The sequence below is a fragment of the Sciurus carolinensis genome, unplaced genomic scaffold (assembly GCF_902686445.1).
Source record: "Sciurus carolinensis unplaced genomic scaffold, mSciCar1.2, whole genome shotgun sequence".
Taxonomy (NCBI): Eukaryota; Metazoa; Chordata; class Mammalia; order Rodentia; family Sciuridae; genus Sciurus; species Sciurus carolinensis.
Window position 1 is genome coordinate 381,474 of NW_025920199.1, and position 8,985 is coordinate 390,458.

Sequence of the window (8,985 nt, forward strand, 5' to 3'; positions counted from 1 at the left end):
GTGTTGATTTTTCTAGGAAAAATTGATGGAATTGTATTACATATGAAAATATATTAATGTTGTGTGCTCTTGGACTGCGTCAGTCAAGTTCAGTCCTGACTGTCATATAACTGTGAGACTGTTTGAAGATGTTACTGGTTTCATACACTTCAGTCAATTCATCATGAATTATCATGGCTCATTCCTAAATAACTTTTACTATATCCAGCTTGCCTGAGTAAATTCAAGTAGGAGTTGTGGTTCTCACATGGTGTTTATATATATTTATTATTCTTAGGTAAATAATAGGAGTCTATTCACTGGATGCATTCATTTGGTGAACAAGCATAGTTTGCATCTGTGTGGATAAAATTTTTTTCTACAACTAATGGATAGCAATATTTCCAATGTCAATACATGGTATGGGTGATTATTTTCACAATTTCATTTGTTTATTTTTCATAAACTTCTAGATATTTTATTTCAACCTTGGCATATTATTGAGTTACATTTATGAAACTTTCTTTTAGTTAAATGTGATCATATTATTAGGCTCCCTAAAAATGAAAGAGAGTGGAAGTAATATGTGCCAATTCCAGGTATGGTCATAAAAATTCCACACTCCTCCATGCTCTTTCCTTTTCTAACTGTTTGTGATGTTGACATCCAAGTTTGCATGAAATGGGATGCTCATAATGATAAAGAATCTACCACCACAGTCCAAGAATAATAAATTATACCATGGGGGATACATGTTATTTTCATCTTCTTCTTCGTTATGAATTGTTACTAAAAGAGAAGGAGATTTCTCAGAATAATTTCTATTGCCTAGGTCGTTGCTACACATGCATACCATAATTTTTTGAGATGGAAATAACTGCACTTGATATAAAATAAGTAAATATTTAATGCTTATGAACATGTATCTTCCCCTGGCCTAGTTATGTGTTTGAGGTATGTGTGACAACATGGATATGAATAGCATTATACACTTTGCATATCTCAGTTTATACTCAGTAGGCTCTTCAATATGTTTGGATCTGAAGGTGCATGAAATGATTTCTTCCTCCAGGTCTCTCCACTTGGCTATTGAGAAAAAACTTAGCCCCAATAATCATCATCTATATTGGATAATTGTTAGAATTTTTGTTTCGACTATCAGAATGTACTAAGAAATATGAGCCAGACTTTGAAATGTTGCGGGTTGCTCCAATTTGTCCACTACCACCAAGGAAAAATGGAACTATCTCAGTATGCTTTAATTTACTGTGAATCTGTTCCCACCACTATCACATATCCTCTAAAAAGCCAAATCTCATACCAATTTAACCTTCATGGTTAAGAGTGTGTTTCTACGTCCTTTGTTTTTGTTGAATTACACATAAGATTCCCTACATTTATATCTTAGGGTCTGAGAAATAAACAGTTATTATACCCAGGTTTATATTTCATGACCTATATACATCTTTGTAGAATTTTTTGTAATATTCTATTCTCTTTCTATTATTTCCTTCATTTCTCAGAGCCACGTTTCTTTTAAACAAATGAAAAAAATCAATATTAGAATATTTACAATAATATTTTGCCAAGTTAAAAATGAAGAAGTTTATTAAAATAAAATTGCCTGAAACACAATGACATTGTGCAGGTGGCTTAGACACATAGCCAGAGAGAAAAGAGCTGAATCATTTAAATGTTTGCTTCATTCTCAATTTGGGCCCAAAGGAAGACCGCAAGAACAAAAAAGCACTTCTTTCTCCTTTGTTCCATTCCGTTGTCACTTGCCTTGATCTTTTTATCTCTCGTTCCTCCACTCATCTTCCACTAACTACAAAAACACCCACTTTCTTTCTCTTAGAGGCTGTTCTGGTTCTCTTAGGCCCAGAGAAGAAGAAAACACATACCCCTTGATTTCTTCACAGACTGAGTGGTGAATGAATTTTCCAGAGAGTTCCTCTTTTGCTTTCTGTTCATGGTGATACTCTTCATAATGTTACTCGTATCAGGTGACATTCTCTCAGAATTTTAACTCTCCAAACTAAGTGATGATGACTAAGGATAGAGTTCATCCCTGGAGAAACAGCATATAAAATGGACTTAGGCTGTCTGTTCACTTAACTAATATTGAGAGCAGTGCTTAGTACAACATCATGATTGTTCAGAGATCAACTATCACTAAGAACTCAGCAGTGAATTATGACTTACTCATGACATTACAGAGGAGTCCAGGGAGACAGACCATATTTACAGTATTGCAGCATTTCTAATGTGCATGATTTATGTAGATGTCAATTTTGCATTGGAAGTTCTATCATTAACTTGAACATTCATTCACTGCACTTGATACCAAATTTAGAGATGCATATGGATTGAAAAAGGATAATCCTTCTATAAATCTATAGACACTTGATTATCAAATTTCCACAGTGTGAGGATATGGCAGTACCAGAGAGGGTCAGGCTGAGAATCATGCTTGACTCAGAAAAGTAATGGCTATATACATAAGTATTATTTATAGTATGTAGAAATGATTGAGATGAATGTTGAAATGTGAGTTGAGTATAAGAATATCTCACCCATACATAAAGCACCTGAACAATGAAAAAGGATTGTTTTTATTGTATGGGTTTCTTACTGAGTCCATAAAAAATACCAAAAATTTAATATTTAAAATATAGTGTATTATCTTGTTTTTGAGTTCAAAGCACATTATGGGACTTGAGATTTAAGGTCAAGGTTTCAGCAGATCTTCTCCTATCTGGAAGCTAAACTTAAGTATACTCCTATTTCTCCCCTGCAGTTTTCAGAGCTTCCTACAATCATTACCTGTTCTTCATGTTCTTAACATTCATCAAGAATCAGTCCAACACCTATCCATGATTACAAGTTCCACTCTGACCACTATGTTCTTAGCTGATTCTCATAAAAGCCATGTGGTAAACTGGACTATGCCCAGATTAAATAGAAGCAATGCTTCACATTCAAAATATTTGACTTTTTCCTCATCTGCATAGTCCCCTTTGCCATAAAAAGTCACATATTTATGAATTTCTGGGATTCAGAGGCTAATATTTAGGAAGTGAAAGTTGCTGTCAGAAAACAGGGTTTGTTCTTTTTCATTCTATATCCAAAATAAAATCAAATTTAGAGGAATTCACCTATAGTAAAATATAGTATATAAAAGTAGAAATCTGAAATTGAGAAAAATAATTTATAAAATTTGTAATCACTTTGTAAATATATATAATAAAATAAGCAGAATGAAATAAACTAGATATCATCTGAAATTAAACATTAACAAAAGTAATGAAGTGGGATTTCAAAAAGAACATTTCATGCTATACAATGCAAACAGATTAAAAAATGGATAACTCCAAGTTAGTATGACAGATCATTATAAATAACAGAATTTGCAAAATTTTGGAACTTCTGTAAAATAGAGATGTTAAATAAGTTTATATAGAATAAATAACCCAATTAGAATCTGAAAGAAATAAAATAAACACAAATTCTAATATCTGTAAATAAATATAGTAAAGTGAAGAAAAGGACCAAATATAAAATTTTAAAATAGGATGTGTTTTTAGTATGGGGAGTTGAATCCAGATATGCTTCATCACTGACCACAATCCCCAATCCTTAATATAGTTTATTTACAGATGGTGTTTCACCAAGTTGCTAATAGTCTCTCTAAGTTTCTGAAGTTGATTTGAAATTGTGATCCTCTTGCCCCAGTCTCCCAATTGGCAGGGATTACAGGGGGCATGTGCCAATGTGCCCACAGATGAAAGGAATTTTAAATAGAAACAAATCAAAGGGTGCAACACAGTAATAATTATGGCTTCTGAGTTAAATATGTTTATACCTTAAGTCTGTAATTTAGCTGTTCAACAATAAAAGGAAATGTTAAGATAGAACATGAGCCCAACTTTCACTGCTATGACAGAAAAACCTTGACCAGAACCATCTTGGAATGAGGATTGGTGTAGACCAGGGTGGGAATTGATGAATCCAATTGCATAATACAATATTCTAGGAGTATTTTGTCTTCAATTTTCTTAAACCCTATAATGTGCTGCTTCAAACTAATTTTCATCTGTCTTAATAGGTGCTATACCCCTGTCTTAATTCCATGATATCTATATAAGATCCCTCTCTTCTTTTGCCCCTTCTGTTCCTCCTGTCTTGAAAACTCACATAAGATCTTTTGATGAATTTTCACTGTGTGGGTGCAGTGTATTTTTTTTTAACGTGTAAAATATGTTTTATTGTTCTTTAAAAGGTTCAGGGTTTGGTTTTAAATCAGGCTGCACACCTTTCATCAGTCTGACATCTCTCACCATGTCAAACTGGCTTCAGCTAGCAATACTTCATTAAATCCAAGGAAAAAAAGTTTTAATTTTGAGGGGAAAAAATCCAGTTCTGAGAAACAATTAACATTAGTCTGTAATTTAAAATAAAATAAGGGCTAATGTTTCATGTTTTATGTACCCTTCTCCTCACATAGATCAGGAATGCAGTTCTCAACTTGGGCAGGCATATTGGTACTAATAGAGACTGCACATATGCGCACACACGGGTACACATGGGCACCCACACCTACTCTCCCCGCCCAAACAAAATTCAGAGAATGTCAAATGTAAAAGGTTTCTGATAGTATTGCTCCAAAGAATTGAAAGTCTATCTGAACTCAGAGGGTATGATATTTTGATCTTGAGTCTGTGTTAATCTATTGTCATGTTCAGAAATAAAAAGAATTTTGAATAGTACCACCATTTTTTTTACTTTAAAATTCTAGAAACAATGTCAAAACGCATTATTTTGCTTTGTCTTCTGGGATGAAGGAGGACAGAATCTACAGATTTGTATTTAGTTAAAAGTCACAAATCCGGCAATAGGAATTAGGCAGTTCACATAGCCGGCCAATGTCTGAGGTATCATCAGAGAGACGAGGTCCCATGCCATTCCTACTGGCCTAGCTGACACTAACAAAACGGGAAGCTTATGGCTCTGCACAGCAAACCTCCAGCAAGACAAGATGACTCTAAGCCTGTATTCAGAGCCTTAGAAGCAGGGCAGTGCTTTGTAATATTTAGGTGAAAAGAGTGCCTGATGGTGCCCTTCTACTTGCTTTGTCAATACAGCCTGGTTATAACTGCCTTCTGTAAATGAGGAGAAAAACAGATTTTCTTTCTAAATCGGCACATTGAACCGAGCAGAGAATTTGCAAAAATGTTACTACACCACTTCATAAGCAACACAGTCCCTTTGCTACTTATTGGGTTGCTTGGTGTTATGGCGTTGCTGGTTCTGAACCAGTGATTTTTTTTTTTTAATCTCAAAAAGAATCTAGAAAGAAAATAACAAGCATTCAGTGGTTCAACTGAACTATTCATATTGGAGTAGTTCAGAAAATGACCACCACAAGCATTTCTCAAGACCTAAATATTGTGAATTTGTTGTTGCTCCTCCGGCCATTTCTGAAAATTCAGAGTACAAATAAGTCCTAAAGTAAAAATTTTAAGCTACCAGCATTCCCTGACATTAGACAGAAAATCAGAGTAGTGCTATAGTCCACAATTCTACCGTTTGTAGAGTGTGCTAATTCTCTGCCTGGACATATTTTAGTAATGGACTAGAGCTGTCCTCTCAGAAACAAGTTTCTGGGATACCCACTTAGCTTCATTGGTTGGGAAAGAGAAGAATTCTACTCTCAGCTAAGTTTTTTGAGAAGACTCCTCTTCAAAAGCTATTTCCCCACTAATTTACCAAAACGAAAGGCTCTCGGCTACTATGCCTAATGTTAGATCAGGGCTTTGAGGAAAAGAAACTAACATGAACACTCCTTCAGTAAAGACTAAAACCACCTGCATGCCACTTTTTTTTTTTTTTTTTTGGGGTGGTTTTTTTTTTTTTTTTTTTTTTGTTTGGTTTTTTTTTTCCTCTAAAAGTGCCCAGGTGGGCTTAAGGCTGCCAGACTGCACGCAAATCTACAGCAATAAGGGCTTCTCCTATTCCACCTACAATGTGTATCAGAGGAAAGAGGGGACAAGAGAAAGCAAAGAGGGGAAAATGCACCCCTTTCCTCCCCGCAAAAATCCCACCACAGGGAAATCTATGTGCCAAGCATAATGAAAGAATGTGCTCCCCAAACAGGTGGTTCTGCACAGGCTAATATTCTGCTGGTTTTCCTTAGAGACCTATTTGAAAAAAGGTTAAAAAAAAAGACAGGAGATATTAAAATAATTCAATCCTGACAGAAATTAAAACTCCAAAACTAGGAGAAAATCATCCTTCACTGAATTAATCCCTTTTTTCTTTCATTTTTTTCTTTTCTTAAACATTTTATTCATGTTGCAGAGGGATTTCTTATTTACTTTTTCCTAATCATTAAGAAGAGTGGTTGAGGAGTACTGAATCCATCACTACTTCGATGTCACAGGTAAATCCAGATTCACATTTCCAGGTACCAAGAGTTCCCTCTAAATGCCACAATTGCATAAGCCTTCGTTTGCATTTTTTTTCTACTGAACCACACCAATGCCCATTGGTATCTCTGAAGCGTAATCGCATCTTAGGTCGGTATTTCTCCAAGTAAAGCAGCTGTTTGGAATTGAATGCTCCCCTTCTTTTTTGTCTTATAAACTGAACTGCATCTTCATACTTCATTCCACATTCAATCAAAGCAAGTGCAACCAGCACAGGTGCCCTTCCCAATACTGCAACACAATGCACTGCAACACAGCAACCTGACTTCATGGAATTTGGTTTTTTAACAGGTTCAGCCAATCATCTACTATTTGATTAGGGGGTGGAGCTCCATCATCAAATGGCCAATCTAGAACGTAGATTCCTTCTTTTTCAACTGGAGTTTTATCATATGTAGCATCACAAACTCGAACCAAAGTTGTCACTCCATACTTCTTAAGTTCCTCTGTGAACTTGTTCAGAGTTGCATTGGTAGGGTTATGAGTTATCAGAAAACGCATGTTCTCATAGGAGATCTCCACAGGGGCTGGACGGTTCATTATGGCAAATAAAAAGTGTGAGCGTGTGTGTGTGTGAGTATGATGGGGAAAATTGGGGGGGGGGATCAATAAATCTTGAAATGTTTCACAGCAGAAAACATTAAAAAGACCACTAAAATGCCTATTATCAATCAGTATTTTCTCTATTCAACTTGTTTGTTCTTCATGAAGCTTTTCTCTTCAAGATAAGCAGAAGTATTTAGAATCCACTCCAATCCAAATTCAACTTGGGCCTCAATGTCTGCAGATGGATTCCTTCGGAGTCCAAAAAAATCCAACTACATACAAAACATAAGCAACCTTTACTACATTTAGGCACTAGTGAGACACATTAAAAGTGTAGGTCGTTTTCCCTTTTGTTACTTGATGCTTAATTTACTGGAGTCATTAAAAGAAATATGCTTGCAATTAAAAAAAAAAAAAAAGTCAACTATTTCTGAGGCCAGTCTCGGTGTCCAGAGTCTTCAAGGCAATGTTAATTATGGCACATAGAACCCCCAAGCTCACTTGTCAGCGAAAACGCTGTGCTGAGCCTGGCAGAAGTCTGCCCTCACACTCAGGATCGCCATAAATGTGCAACGTATATTCCAACGAAAAACGCTGGCGAGCTGGGGACTGGGCATTGAAGTCCGGCGGGGGCGGGAGCGAGGAGGCGCCTCTCTCCTCAGTCACCTCGGCGGCGGCGGCGGCGGCGGCGACTCCCCCACCCCCCCAGCCTCTGCGCACGACACCCGGCCGCCGGGCGGCGGCGGGGGCGCGTGTGCACGAGTCCGTCTTGCTGCTGCTGCTGCTGCGGCTGCCGCTTCCGCTGCCCTGTGGCGTCGCCTTGTGCCGTGCGGACCGCCGCTGCCTGTATTTCTTATTGTTCAACATAAAAGTGTTTCTGGTCAGAAATTTGGAGGAACAGATCCCTGCATACCTGATCTCATATAGTACATATTTCCCAGTGCACGCTTTTTAGTTGTTTATAGACAAAATAACTTTGTTTTATGTGTTTATATTTATGTGGTGCTGGGGATAGAACCCAGAGCATTCCTCCTGGTAGGCAAGCATTCTACTACTGAACGACCAAACCATGCCCTCTTGGTGTACTTTTATACAAATAGACATATATATTTATAAGATTTAAGAGCCAACACAAATTTCAATAATTAATCTTTAATGAACCTTATTTGAAAATGCATAAATTACAGAAAATAGCTTATACAAGTAGGGTTAAAAGAGTGAGATGAACACTGAATCCAATTGTATACAAAGTTGATGGGAGAAGCATAGAGATTGTGATTAGAGGAAAGTGTGTAAATATGCAATGAATTTTTTAAATTATTTTTTTAATTATTTTTTTATTGTAAACAAATGGGATACATGTTGTTTCTCTGTTTGTACATGGAGTAAAGGCATACCATTTGTGTAATCATAAATTTACATAGGGTGATGTTGTTTTATTCATTCTGTTATTTTTTCCCTTCCCCCCACCCCTCCCACCCCTTTTTTCCCCTCTTCCAGTCCTTCCTTCCTCCATTCTTGCCCTCCTCCCTAACCCTAACTCTAACCCTAACACTAACCCCTCCCACCGCCCATTATGTGTCATCATCCACTTATCAGCGATATCATTCGTTCTTTGGTTTTTTGAGATTGGCTTATCTCACTTAGCATGATATTCTCCAATTTCATCCATTTGCCTGCAAATGCCATAATTTTATCATTCTTTATAGCTGAGTAACATTCCATTGTATATATATACCACAGTTTCTTTATCCATTCATCAATTGAAGGGCATCTAGGTTGATTCCACAATCTGGCTATTGTGCATTGAGCAGCTATGAACATTGATGTGACTGAATCTCTGTAGTATGCTGATTTTAAGTCCTTTGGGTATAGGCCAAGGAGTGGGATAGCTGGGTCAAATGGTGGTTCCATTCCAAGTTTTCTAAGGAATCTCCACACTGCTTTCCAGAGTGTCTACACTAATTTGCAG

General features: G+C 36.7%; 1 pseudogene; it reads right to left on the minus strand.

Moving 5' to 3' along the window:
- Window positions 1-6,369: 6,369 nt before the first annotated feature.
- On the minus strand, window positions 6,370-7,334 carry LOC124974970 (protein tyrosine phosphatase type IVA 2-like; annotated as a pseudogene).
- Window positions 7,335-8,985: the final 1,651 nt, after the last annotated feature.